This window comes from Rana temporaria, chromosome 5 (assembly GCF_905171775.1).
Source record: "Rana temporaria chromosome 5, aRanTem1.1, whole genome shotgun sequence".
Lineage (NCBI taxonomy): Eukaryota > Metazoa > Chordata > Amphibia > Anura > Ranidae > Rana > Rana temporaria.
In genome coordinates, this window is record NC_053493.1 from 224,977,145 (window position 1) to 224,992,554 (window position 15,410).

The 15,410-nt window shown below is 36.4% G+C and overlaps 1 protein-coding gene across 1 annotated transcript in view; it reads right to left on the minus strand.

The window, feature by feature from the left end:
• The window catches only part of LOC120940612 (cadherin-10-like), a 571,924-nt gene extending 556,797 nt beyond the window's left edge, over window positions 1–15,127 (minus strand). Inside the window, exon 1 of the mRNA XM_040353567.1 lies at window positions 14,746–15,127. The gene's annotated coding sequence lies outside the window, so the exon portion shown is untranslated. The remainder of the gene's footprint in view (window positions 1–14,745) is intronic.
• Window positions 15,128–15,410: the final 283 nt, after the last annotated feature.

Sequence of the window (15,410 nt, forward strand, 5' to 3'; positions counted from 1 at the left end):
GAAAATTCAATTGATTTTTATTAGGCGGAGTTACGCACTTACGTCACATCCGGGTACCGTCAGCTGGAACGCAGTTGGAGCGCACGCTGCGGTTTCCAGCTTGGCGCTTGCACTGTGCCCAATTGTTTTTATTTTGCAGTACCCGGTTATAGGAATCAGCCAGTTTTAATTTATCCTATGTTTTATCATTTTTGTACACTGTTAGCTAAAATAAAAATACCTTTTTATACTACACCATGGGAGCTATATTTTTCTCTCTCTGAGGAAATTGTATAAATGCCGTTGCTTACTTTCTGAGGGCTTTTTTCCTGCACATAATCGGTTTGGCGAGTGGAGTAACATAGGAGTGGAAGTCCAGGAGATCTAACCTATATGCTGTATACCCCTTGGAGGGGTCATTGGAGCTGGTGAGTGGGGACCCATGTGGGGGAGCACTATAATCACCTCAAGATCACCTGTCATGTCATAACAACACCCTCCACTGTGAGATCGCACACCGATTTGAACACTGTTGAACGGAATTCCAATACTGATGTATATGGGACATTTGATACACTTTTTCCACTTTTTTCATTATTTTGTTTCTGGACTTTTTTCTTTATTTTGTTTCTGGAGTTTTTCACATTGATGACTTATACATATATATGACCATAACTTATATATTGATATAAGGATTGTTTCACTCACGGTTTAATAATTAGCAGCTAGTGAGAAGCTGCATCACAGGATTTTACTTCACTTATTGCACTATAGTCCTCATTAGCAGTTATTGCTTGTGATTGGACCCCACACAGGTATTACTGAGTAGGGATACATGTCCATTTTTGATGATAGTATTATCAGATGGACTATAAGTATTATGGTATTTACTTACACTTATGTTAAGGAATTTGGTATACATATTAAATTATACAGTAGTTATTCACCATAGTCCACACCTTTGGAGATACTCCTTAGGTACCCTTTCAGGGTCAGGCAGCGCCATCACCCCCTCTTTTTTCTGCTTCAGTATCCATTTTGGGGACTCTATCAGGGGGGGGGGGGGGCAGCAGCTTATTTCCACTCAGTATTTTCCTAAGCGCGGGATTACATTTATTATATGATATTTAAAATACAGTTATCCGTAAAAGAAATCTGGCCCGAAACCTCTTCACAGAGCTTTGCATTTTAATAAATCAGTTTACATCAGTTCAGCATCACTTACCCTATGGCAAAATAGGTTGAGATTTTGATATGAATGCACACATAACAGAATCTACTAGAACAGGTGTACCCTGTCACTTAGGAAGGGCGGTTAATTTGGATTCTTCCAGTGGGAACAAAGATCACAATAAATACTAATAGATTTTAATATTATTCTTTACATTATATATAAAAAAAAAACATCTGGAGTCATTCTTTAAAGCAGATTTAAATAACTGGTGATGACTAGGTGAACTGCTGATTGCAGGCTTCACCAAGTAACATGAACAAAGTAGAGGCAGTACTAATTAGCTTTATTCATCAATGTTTCAGTGAAATTCATGCATTTAAATGATTTGTATGCTGATGAAACATTGGTGAATAATGCGTATCATCAACATTGAATTAAGGTACCTCCTACATTCTAATCTTAGTTTTTGCAAAGAATTTTACCACATAAGGACTATAAACACATGTTCTATGACAGGGAACAGAAGTCTCATAATATGTATGTTATGAAACTACTGAAAATGTGCATTATAATATTTTGTTATACTCTACTGTCATTGCAGCAATATATAAATACAATCTAAGGTGAGCTTTCTTAAGCCTAGGGCAATACTAGTTCTGTGACAGCATCATCTAAGTAGTGTGATGTGTTACATTCATTATGCGATTTGTTTACTCGTCAGTTAATTTTCTTCAGAATATAGAGTCCATGGCTAATTTAACTTTACTCTTAGTTAATAACATCCAAGGTTTCCCGCAAGACAGGTTACTTGAAGTGGTGGAATTAAAATCTTAATCTAAAATAAGATCAACTATTTACTGAGAAGTGTCCTTATTGAGAAAAAAAAACATGTGATAAATCTTTAACCTTGTGAAACAAAGAGTTGACAAAAGCATCTCAATTATATATATCCTATTATTACAATACTATTAGCTATAATTGTAAAATTCCAAACCTTTCCTGCACTCTCAAATTATTTGACCTATGTTAATATGACCTTCATAACATATTACCACTTTCATCAACTCAATTTTCAAAATACCTTTTAGAAAAAAGCAATTGTCCTAGAGTAACTTGTGGCCATATTCAATAAGAAAATAATACTTTTGAGTACAGTAACCCATAACAACCAATTGTTGATATACATTACAAAATAAATTATAATATGGATAGGAAGAGATTGCCTCATTGTTAAAGAGAGAATATAGGGTGGGTACCATCATCCTGAATTATGAAATTGGAAAAAAAAAAGAGGAGATATATCAAGGGTCACTCCTATATAGGGCCCTGATCGCCAGTAGTGAGAGGACTGTTACGGTACCGTAACAGTCCTCTCACTACTGGCGATCAGGGCCATATGTCGGAGTGACCCTTGATGTATCTCCTCTCTTTTTTCCAATTAGGTGTGTTGGATTGCCTTTTTAGTATTTGTTAATTTTAAACCTTAAAGGCATTTTTTTCTTCCAGCTCCCCTATGTACCAATATAGCATTTATGTACTTCTTTTGCAAAAATAAAACAGCTTTCCATTCATTCTGCACATGCCTACCTTACTCTCTTCATGGCTGTTTAAAAACATTTATCCATTACTTCTGCCTTACTTCCTGGGCAGACTTTAGGTCATGACAGTTGACCAGTTTAACTCATTAGCACACACCCTACATCATCTACCCTCAGCTGGTCAACTCTTTCCTGTGTCATGACCTAAAGTCTGCCCAAGAAGTAAAGCAGAAGAAATGGTTACATGTTTTGAACAGCCATTAAGAGGGTGAGATAAGCATGGGTAGAATAAATGGAAAGCTGTTTTTATTTTGAAAAAAAAATAAATAAATAGTTGAATGCTATATTGGTACATAGGGAAACTAGGATTAAAAGAAAAAGGCGAACAAAGGTGAATTTAGCCTTTAAGTGTTATATACAATTGTACGAAAATGCAGATAGTGTACTGTATGTGCTTATTACATACTAAGGTTTTGCTCTAAGCAATATATAAAGTAGTAGTAGTGTGAAACACTCAAAATGCTCCTGAAAGTCAGAGACCCTGTGAATGTTATGCCGCGAATACACGATCATTTTTCAGCATGAAAGAAAACTTTGTTTTTCAGCATGTCCAAAAAACAAAGTTTTTCCAACTTCATCATTAAAAACGACGTTGCCCACACACCATCGTTTTTCAAAAATGATGAACAAAGCACAGTGATGTACAACACGTACAACGGCACTCTAACTTACTTACTCCATTAGGAATGGTAGTTTTACCAGAACGAGCGCTCCCGTCTAATAACTTGCTTCTGAGCATGCGCGGGTTTAAAACGTCGTTTTAGCCCACACACGAAAAACGACATTTTTTAAAACGACGTTAAAACATGCAGTTTTAAAAAAAAAAAAAAAATTGTCGTTTTTCAGAAACTGAAAAACGATGTGCAGCCCACACACGATCATTTTAAATTACTTTTTTAAAAACAACGTTTTTTTCATGCCGAAAAATGATCGTGTGTACGCGGCATAAGGCTTTGGGTCACATGGTATAGCTCAGAACCATTTGTTTTATTCTTTACATGACAAAGACAAGTATTTTAATAAAAAAATATAAAATATTATGTTAGTAATAATAATAATAATATTAATAATAATAATAATAATAATAGTAATAATATTTGTCTTTTCTACAATCAAAATAAGTAATTTGTAAAGGGTAAGTATGTTTAATTGTATGATATATATATATATATATATATATATATATATATATATATATATATATATATATTGGTATTTATGAATCCTAAAAAAAAAATGTGGGATCATCTCCTGAGTCTCAGGACCCCCAGGAGAGACTCTCATGGGAGAATTTGAGCATTCACTGTGCAAATGTGTCCAGTGGCAAGAACATTTCTGCTGCAAGCTATACTCATTACATTAGACAGACCATCAGATAAGTAAGTGTGCATCATGGGGAAAGGATGCTAGGATCATTTTTATCAGGGGTGCTAAGCGGGATAATTTAATATTAAATCACAATCATCCTTTTTCGATTACTGTACATATAACAAAATAGGAAATATTTTATAAATGGCAAACAATGTATTTCTAACCTACTGGTCCTGCTTCAGGAAAACTGATTTCCTTGCTAGATAGAGCACAGCCTTCTAGAACAGAATTCTCATATTTCCATCTATACCATAATGGTAAATTACTGTTGCAAAGGTCAAATATAAGTCAGCTGACTATGTCAGAAGTAATTATGCAATGTAAATAAGGACTCTTGTGTCATAGGTTTAAAAATATTCAGGTGTACAATACTTCAAATTCTACATTTCATTTTATGGCAATTCAGAAAAATGCAAATGCAGCAGTAATGTACAATATAAAACATTTTTTTTTGTCTTTAAAATCCATAATCAGTGAACCAAAGGCTTAATCTTTTGTCACTTCGTATGCCATTTTAATAGCCAACTCCTTGTTCTGAATATTAAGTATCAGGTTGGCAAAGTTGAAAAATAGTTTTGATTTACAGTGCCAGCCAATTCAATTCATTTGTCTATTACCATGCTCCATTGCCATAAATGGATTATTACTCAAATGGAAAGTAGACAAAACGAGGGCACACCCATCTAAATGTAGGCTCTTAGATGAGAAAATCAAACACAAAAGTAATGCACCCACCGCATATGATGTAAGATGGGCATGTCAAGTGGAGTAGAAGGTCTCCAGGATGTTGGTTTCACCTTGCAGAGTTCGGCAGGCAATCAGCCAGACTGTGTGCAGAGATTGGCAGGCAAGCAGCTGGTAACTGCAGAGATTGGCAGGCAAGCAGCTGGAGATTGATGCCGGAACTGTCAGGCTGTAGCATGGAGCGCAAGCTGTCTCAAAGCCACCCAGCCATGGGGGATGACTTGTGCTCCATGCCAGTCTCACAGTTCCAACATCACTCTCTAGTCGCTTCCCTGATGATCCCTGCAGTTACCAGCAGCTTGCCTGCTGGGCTCTGTACACAGTCTCGATGCTTGCCTGCCAAACTCTGCAAGGTAAAACCAGCATCCTGAAGATCTTCTACACAACTTGATATGCCTATCCTACATCATATGCAGTGAGTGCATGACTTTTGTGTTTGCTTTTGTCATCTAACAGCCTACATTTAGATGGGTGTGCCTTCTTTATGTCTACTTCCCATTGCGCATTAGTATGCAGGACCTGCATTTGAGAAGCAGCACCATCTTTACTACTTTTTGGCAACTGTTTATTATAAACTTTGCCCATTTACCAGAACTTACCAGTGACCCCCCCCCCCCTTTTCTGTGGGTAGCAACAGGCAGCATTATAGTTCTTTCCATCATTATTACTCAAATAGATTTTACATGAACACTTTGAGAGAAGCTAAAAGATTACAGGACAGAGTAAAAAAAAAAAAAAAGTTTAGTTTATTCTTATTTGTATATGATAGGTCAATTAGAGCAGAATGCTATACAAAAATTAAGTTAAAATATAAACCTACTAAAATACAAAAAATAAAAAAATTCCTTTCTGTAATATTCATCCTAAATTCTAAGATTACCTCCACATAATACAGAATGCCCTCAGTTTGATGTCCAACATCAATTAATCCAATTCCTATGAGCCCAGGTCATCCTGGACCTTCCCAGCCTGTAACTGTACAGTGAAAAGAAAATAAGTACAATAATTAGCTCATCTCTTCTTCATCACTTCTCTTTCGCTTACTATCAGCACGCTTCTTGTCAACACATTAATTAACTGAGTGGCTCTTTGTACTGATGCCAGGTTAAATTCAAGTACTAAAAGGCTTACAGTTAAAAAATATATATATATTTAAAAATCTGATAATGTTTTAATGATTACAGAGTTACATTAATTTGTGATTTTTTGTCTGCCTAGAGTTCAGCTTTAATATATTATTACAAAGTTTTTTTCTCTGTGCTTGCATTCTGCTAAGAAAATTGTAAATAGAGCTACTGAGCTTTCATTTTGTTCTGTTTCTGAATAATGCCATGTTTACATCTGCATTATTGCTAAGCTATCTTATCACCGCGTAAACGTCAGTTTTAAAAACTTAAATGCTAGATGTCTAGAATGCTCTTTAAGGGCTAATACAGCCATCAATAAAATCAGTCAGCAAGCCTCTAATTCCTTCCAGCGCATTGTGAACTTGTGGTAAAGTCAGAACATTCCCCCAGTACTTCTAGATGTCCGTGCTGTGTAATTAAATTAGCACTGATGATCTTTCCCACCTGGCTTTTTCTATGTTTAATGGAAAGTGTCCCAACATTCTAAGCAGTTGCTTTCCAAAATTACCATCAAACAGAAGTAGAGTGCACTGGGACACCACAGCGATACTTGATTGACAAGTGAAATACTCAACAATTACACATTTTCGGATTTGTGTCCCTCTTTTTAACCAATTTTTGTATAAATAAAATGTAAAAAATAAAAAATTTTACACAATTTGTGTAAGTGACGGTTCACACTACAGCGACATGAAAGTCGGCACGACTTTGTGAGGCAACTTGAGGCAACTTCGAGGCAACTTCAAGTTGCCTCCAAGACAGGCACCTTTGTCAGTGGCCAATCAAACAATAATCAGCTCTATGGGAGGAAGGGGTTTGCCTGAGAAAACTATTTTCTCTTCCTGTAAAGTTGCTCCAGTTAAGACACTGATCCCACTTTGGCGGCAACTTCCATTGAAATCAATGGGTACAAGCCTAGAAGTTGCCTTGAAGTAGTACAGGAACCTTTTCTGAAGTCAGAGTGACTTCAGTAGTGTGCATTAAGATGGCTCTCATTCACTTTAATCTAATTTCTCATGTCGCGCGACTTGGGGCGACACAAGTCTGATCCCAAGTCGTGAACAGGCACTGACTCTTTGGGTACCTAGATAGATCCATTTTCTTCTTTGCTAGAGGTTCAGTGGGGGTAACCCCTGGTTATAAAAGCACTACAATTGCTCAATGCTCCCTGTGTGCACATTAATGTGTAAATTTGACTGTGATATGATGAAAATATTTAGAATGGTGCTCTTTAAAATGGTTTTATGAAACAGATTCTGAGCATCCCTGTACATCTAACAAAAATTACCCAAATATATCATATGTATTTCATCCAAAATATACTTGTTTTAACCACTTAAGGACCGCCGCACGACATTATACGTTGACAGAATGGCACGGCTGGGCACATGGACGTATATGTATATATACATCCTCTTTAAGAGCCCAGCCATGGGTTGCGATCGCGCCGCCGGCGGGGCACTTCCTACCAGGTCCTAAGCTCCGTGACCGCGGCCGTGAAACCCGCGAACCCGATCGCGGCCAGTGTCCCGCGATCGGTCACAGGAGCTGAAGAACGGGGAGAGGTGAGAGTAAACAAACCTTACCGGTTCTTCTCTGTGGCAATGTCAGTGATCGTTTGTTCCCTGATATAGGGAATAACTATTTTGAGAGCAATCAGTAAAAATGTTGCATGTTAGCAATGGACATCACAAAATCATCCACAAACTTCATGTTTACGGGCATCTTTAATATTTACAGCATTCTAAAGTGTAGGAATCTGATCATCATTTTTAAATTATATAGCTTCTGAATCCAGTTTGTTTTATTATACAATCTTTGTTGCAATGCTTTTTGCTATAAATGTGGTCCATTTTAGATTAAAATACAGTTAGTCTTTAAAAAAAAAAAAGACGTTACTCGCTTTTATTATCTAGTATTTAATGTGTAATTACATATCTGTATAATTTTGGAAAATGTTCAAGATTTAAAAAATGTAGCTTGGAACTTTTCAATTACCCCATAGAGACCTATATTGTATTGCATTTTATTACCTTGTATTTAAGCAGGTTTTGTGGTATTCTAAAGCAAAGCTTCAGGAAATTGACATCACTTATTCAAATTATTAATATTCATTGTATAATTAAAAGTGACACAATTTATAGCTATTGTATGTTTGTTAGCAGACTGTGACTATAAACTAGTGATAAACCACAATAATCAATTAGTGCTACATACCAATGGACTACATGTTCCCAAACATTATTGGTGGAATTTTCTTGAATACGCTTGTTCAGTTATTACAGTCTGTAAAACAAATCTGGAAAGGACTTAAAATAATATTATATTATTGACTAGTGTACAGCTACATAACCTAAGAGCTGTAAGATATAGATGTTGACAGTCTGAGTTACCTACTACTAAATATGTTCCAGTGTTTTTACCAAAGATATGTGAGAAATACAAAACAGCTTCGGGTTATTTAGTCCAAAAGCACCCATTACTAAAAGTGTTAATCATTTAAGCTTTGGGTTCTGCGTTAAAGGGGAAAAGCATCTGTTATGGATTTGTCAGTACTTAAAGTGGAGGTCCGCCCACCACTGCAAAAATGAAAAGCCAGCAGCTACACACTTTTAATAATAGGACACTTAACCTGTCCTAGAGTCCAGCGATGTCGGCACCGCAGCTGATCTTACCATCAGCTGTCGGGTGCATGCCGCTGCCATTGCAGGTAAGGGAACCCGGCAGTGTAGCCTTACGACTTCCTGCCGGGAAACCTACTGCGCATGTATGAGGCTCTGCTTCTCTCTCATACTGGACCGACTACAAGGGAGGAGGAAGGAGCTGAGCGGTAATCCGAGCGGTGACATCAATATCCATGGCTGTGGCTCCCAGGAGTGGAAACAGGATACCTGTCAAAGACAGGTATCCTGCTCCCCTCCACCCGAAAGGTGTCAGTTGTGGCAATGGAGGGAGAGGAAACAAATGAGAGGAAGTTCCACTTTTGTGTGGAACTCTACTTTAAGAAGTCTTGTAGGTAAACAGTTATGTTTTAAATGAACAAAAAAGGCAAATAAAATGAACATTTTGTAAAGAAATACTAAAAGCTGCACTTGAAACTTTGTATACAGAGATATTTTTACCCCAGTTTTTATTAGAAGACCTAGAAGCAATGTGTGTTATGGTACTCCATTTTAGAAGGAACTGGCAGGAGGAGTCATTAAAGACAATGCTGGTTGTCCTCTATTCAAATTAAAGACAAGCATTAAAAATCATAGTGGTGCATATTGAACTTTTTTTTGTTATAAAAATATATTGTGACCATATCATATAACCGACCATCAACTGGAAGCTCAGTATAGCATAGGTGACACAGTGTTCCTTCGTGAAATAAGAAATTCTTATAAACGCAGTACAAACATTGCACTAAGACACTATCGTGACCCATTTACTATCAATGCATCAGAGGTCCCACTGGAACTTGTTAAACATTCTACTGAAAAATTCATTGGAAGAACTGTAATAAGCAGGTGTAAGTTGAATAACTTGCCTCAAGCTAAATTACAATGTTGAGGGTTTAAGAGGCGTTTCCAGGAAGAGAATGCAAAAGATTATATCTCATCTATGTAAATGAACCAATGATACTTTATGTTTGAAGGAAAAAGTACATGTACTGAGCCAATCAAGAAAAAAAAAACATACAATGTGTTCTTAATATCAAAGTCTAAATAGCAGAAAGTTTAAATCCATTCTGTGAGGTCACAGGAGGACAAATAAGGCATGTTTTAAGGAAAAACTATCCTGTGATTTGATTAAATGATGTATATTCCTTTTAAATTTCCTTTGTTGGGAGACTGTAACAATTGTGGAAGGAATTCAAAATGGCTATCTACTCTACCAAGAAAGGACCTACCCTTTAGATTCTTATAAATTAAATCTCCTGGTGTATTTTTTAACACATGTAAGCTCTATTATAAAAACAAACGAACATTGCTATTAGGTAGTTTTATGGCGGATACTGTGGGGGATATTTACTAAAACTGGAGAGTGCAAAATCTGGTGCAGAAACCAATCAGCTTCCAGGTTTTATGGTCAAAGCTTAATGGAACAAGCTGAAGTTAGAAGCTACCTGGCTACCATGCAAAGCTGCACCAGATTCTAAGTGCACCAGTTTTAGTAAATCAACCCCTGTATGTCTCTCTGACATCAAATGCATTTCCCTGTTTGCTATTAAATGTTTTCTAATTTTACATTGATTGTCACCCATGCACAGCTCAGTGTACAACCCTTTCACCTGTAAGATGCCGGGATGAAGTATCTCCTTTGTGCAGAAAGGTCAATGGCAATGACTAGCTAAAATAATGAAAATTCAAGGAAGGCCAAGATGGAGGAAGCAATGAGGGTGAGTATAGTTGTTGCATCTCTAGAGGAGGGCACTTTAAGAAGTAAGTGGGCCATAATGTGTCATAGTTCACCTTTAATCAATTCATTCTTAGATATGTGTTTTTTTATTTTATTGTTTAACTATTTTAAAAATCAATTGAAATGGGTCGTTTCATTGGTATACAATTACATTTTGAGCGACACTGCAATTTATAGAATATTTGGCTATCAATGGTCCTTTTTGTAAACCTTTTGGCATTAAATGTGCCAAATGAACCATGAAAGGGTACAGTAATACATGCTTTCAATCACTGTAAGAAATCATTATGACATATGGAATTTTCCAATGCATCTTGTATACAAGAAACAAATATTTTACAAATATTTTTACCACGTGTGTTGTATTCTTCAATTGGATTTTTCAATACAATTGCAGGCCTTGAACATTCCACCCACTATGTGGGTTTGGATATTTGCCCTTATATTACCACCCTGGCCTTTTTTGTGCATTGAACAAAGTTGTTTACTGTATAGAAGCAGATATTTTGTTTAAATCCTCACACAATATTTTCCAATGATTTACCCAAAACAGATAGCTTTCTAGTTTTACTTAGGCCATGAAGCAAGGTGATGTCATTATGGGCATAAAATAATGATGCTATGCTACCATGATGACACTGCTTAAATGTAAATTCATCTATGACGGCTTTAAAAAATCTCTGTAATCCTTGGGTAACAACAGAAATCTCTGACAATCCCTGACGTAATTATCATGAAGATGATGTTAGAAATAACTACAGCAAAACTACAGCTAAGGCCTCATTCATTCCCTGGTACACAAGAGTGACTACATCATTTCAAATGCAGTTGATCTGTATAGCCCAACACAACCTCTTATAGAGTTGCTGCTGCGCCCTACATCAACCCAGCTGCTAGGTCTCTGTAATAGAATAGTCAGCAGGTGTCCACAGAGCTCATTTTAGCATATAATACCTTTAGACTGTGAGGTTTTCTGATGATCTTGTGGATATCTTGCCCAGTTTTGTATTCACCAGTATTCACCAGTGACCAAAAAATTCTAAAAGATTGTGAGCTGGGGTGACTATAGACGTTTCTCAATAAAAAAAATAGAGCTCATAAGCTGGTTGCATAAGCTGTAATTTTTGTGCATTTATATTGAGTAGCTCACAGTGAGATATTGTGCTTATCAATACACACATATACATTTATAAATAAAAAATTGATGGAAAGCCTCTATTTGTGACACACATACACAGTGTAGCCTAACTGTGGAGATCGATAAGTTGACAATGGTTTCAGTAGCCATGAGAGCTTTTTTTATCCCATTAGTAATCCATTGATTGACCAGATTAAACATGGCTTTTTTAATACAACCAAAATATTTGAGAATTTTGACTTTGCTAAAAAACACAATTTTAGCCACTTATCAAATGTTGAATAGGCACTAAAGGTCTAACGCATGGTATCAGCCAAAGCATGGCACTATGGTATGGTAAACACTACTACCCTTTTATATTGCAGCAGCACATTTACCTAGCTTGTCTCTAACTGAACAATGGTAGGTTGGAAATTGGAACAGTTCATCATTCATGCCATAACCTATCTACACAATGAAATGAATTCAAGCATGTCTGCTCTCCCTACTGAGAAAAGGATCATAATAAGCAATTTTTAGCCACAGAGTGATTAATGTATAAATGATATTTTACCCAATTGCACAGTGCAACCAAGCATGATTTACAGTTAAGACCACTAGTTCAGAAGCCTCTGACATATTACTGTAAAGCAAGCTTCATGCCTAGCACAATGTTTCCGCTTCTGCAAAAAGTAACCAATCAAATAGATAGTGGCATGAAGCAATGCATTGTCATGGCCACTCCGTATGCTAAAGAGGGGAAAGATATTCAGCAGTCTAGTTACACACAATGTAGGGTATATTTAGTGATTTCCCAGTAGAGGAATTACTGTAAGTGAGGAAGAGGTGGGTATCATTTTCAAATTAACCTTTCCTGTTTTGATGGTGCTTTACTAAGAAATTAATATTAAGACATAACAACACAGTTTCAAGTACACATTTTTTACCTTATTACTCTGAAAGCTATTTTACAGAATGAATTACTTTGATAGAGGGTTGTAAAGGAGTTAGCAATGGATTGAGGATTTAAACTCCCCGGTGGGTATGAAAAAGCTAGCTGGCAGGGGATATGAAAACACTGTCCTCAGCTGAATATATAACTCTGTGTATTTAATTCCTAGTGATTCCTAGTGTTTGTGTGTATCTGTCTATATATATATATATTATGTACTGTATGTATAGTATGTACACCACACATGTGCACATGCACACATGTGTGTGTATATATATATGTGTATATATATATATATATATATATATATATATATATATACACACAAATATCAGTCACAATAATAAATATTGTTCACACAATAAGATTGCGCATGTCATGATTTTTTTTTTCCAAACGTTTGCGTTTTTCTTTTCATAGGTAGAAATGTTACTGCGCAAATGAGCGCTAGTATTTGCAATATTTTCCACAGGATGGAGAGAAAAAAAGCAGTCTATGACAAGCATGAGACTGTCTCTAAAAAGCTAGATTATAATATTGCCCTATCGAGGATACTCCATGCTGATTTGTAATGTCCTGAAAAGTAATACAAAAATATGAAACAATATACAATGGCAAAACAACTTCCAATCTGTCATTCATTTTTTTTTATTAGGAGTTGCTTCATGGACTATAAATGAGCCTTTGATTCGATTCTTTTGTTTAACAGGTTGGCAAGGCGATGGAATAGTCTAATTTAGAAGGGTTCCCATGGCACAAACAAGATTACCAGCTTATGCTCCAAAAAGTATTTATCTTTCTGCTCAGGCTATACCACATTTATAAAGCTGCTTATTTATTTTTTACGGCAAGTATAGCTTTTGCATGACACATTTTAACTTTGCAGCATAGAGATAAAATATGTAATTCTGCTTTGTGAAGGTGCACTGCAGTCTAAAAGTTCAGCACTTTTTTTTAGCTCAATGGCAAGCCTGGTTTAGAAAGGATTTCATTTTTACTACATCTTACACTGAAATAGACAGTATATATATATATATATTTTGACACACATCTGTCTGAGTCACTGAGAAATGCATCTGCACATTAGTCACTAGGATGCTATAAAAGCAACAAAGAGGGGTATTTTGAAAAGATATGTGTCAGGCATTTGGCAGAAGGGCACATTGAAATTTTGGATAGATAGATAGATAGTGTGTGGATGTAGGCACGTATATGCACACCAATACATTAGTATTTTTGAAGCATGCTTGAGTTCTAAGTCTAAAGCCATTTGTGTCTGAGTGGGCACATTTGTCTGACTGGGAAAGTACAAAATAATATATCTTGACACATATTGGAAATAATAGATGTGCATTTTAGTATAATAGAGATGCTTTTACAAGAAAGAAAGCTGAAGATTATAGGAAACAGCCCCATCTGTGTGAAAGCAGAACAGATAATATGTCAGTTATAAGAAGCTGGGTACTGTTTGTCAATGACTGCATGTGCTGGATCATTCTGGGGCTAGAGGGCTTGTTAGATTGTCTGGCTGCACCGAGGATCATGTAGCACATCCTTATGTTACAATAATTCCTGATCATGTAATGCCATCAACAGTTGCTTAAGGGCAGCATGTCCGTGTGTTTGGTCATGGTGATATGTTGCACATGTTACCCAAGAACATAACACAAATAACACGCATATTGCTTGTAATACAAATGAATAGCAAACTCTGGGTTCCCCCCTTCTATTCATCCTACTATCTAAGCAAAACACTTTGCAATGTACCAAGAAAGCATATATTTAGTGCAATGTTCTGTAGGCATAATATCCTACCATTATCGTAAAGTGATTATTAAACATTCAATGCATTTTACCTGAAGCTGTACCTGACTATACACTAGACAGACCCATTTGTCTCACTGGAGGTGAATGCTGCAGTTTTTAAATAAGCCATGGCATTGTGTAGAAAATGACAAAGGTCATTTCTAGAATACACATGCATACACACTCACACACACACACATGCACTGCTTGGCTCATTGCATTAAGTAAACTCATGGATATACAGTTAACGGCGCTGTGGTGAACAATCACTACTATACAAAGGGCATCAGTTTGTTTAAAACTGCTGCCTAATTGATGAATTCACTTCAAACATTAGACAGACACACTGAATTAAAAGTTGCAATACTTACATACAAACAGCATTCATCTACATCACAATGCAGCAAGCCCTGCTGTCATCCTTTGCAAAGGATAACGTACGCTGAATGCAGAGATTGTATACAGAAATATCTTACCTTTTTTTTTTTATTCTGCCGCTGATCTGGAAATGTGGTATTGTCCGATTCAGCACCACAGCTTGAGCATTTGCTTCTATTTACCCTCTATTTGTGCTTGTATTTTCCCAAGGAAGATTCTACTTGATTCTAACTCAGTCTTTTCCTCACAGTCACAGCATCACTTTTAACTCTAAGAGGCAGGAAAGCAAAGCCAAGGGGAAGCTCAGCCTGTGATTGGCTTTCATTCAGGGCTCCTGATTAATAAGGGAAGAAAAAAAAAATCCTCTCTCACACAACACAGCAAGCCTCTGCTGAAAGAACTGCAGTACTTACCATGGGAAGGTTAGGGACTGAGAGGAACGCTGGCTTTTACCAGCAAAACGATTTGCAAGTGAATGCAGACAGAGAAGTGGAAAGAGCTTTGTTAAACACCACATCTGTATAATGATTTCCTTTGTTTGAAATTTAACGTAATCGTAAATCAGATTCGACAATCTCTATATTTCAGAGGCTGAGGGAAAAAAAAATAAAAAATATCTACATGCATCAAATTTTAATTTAGAAGTTCTGGAAATGGTCCTATTTTAAAATGAATGTCTCAGAATTGAAATGGCTTTGTTTAGGCTGAATAGATACCCAAATTTCATGTGATTTTCTTTGTTGGCAATCCGATATCAGCAAGC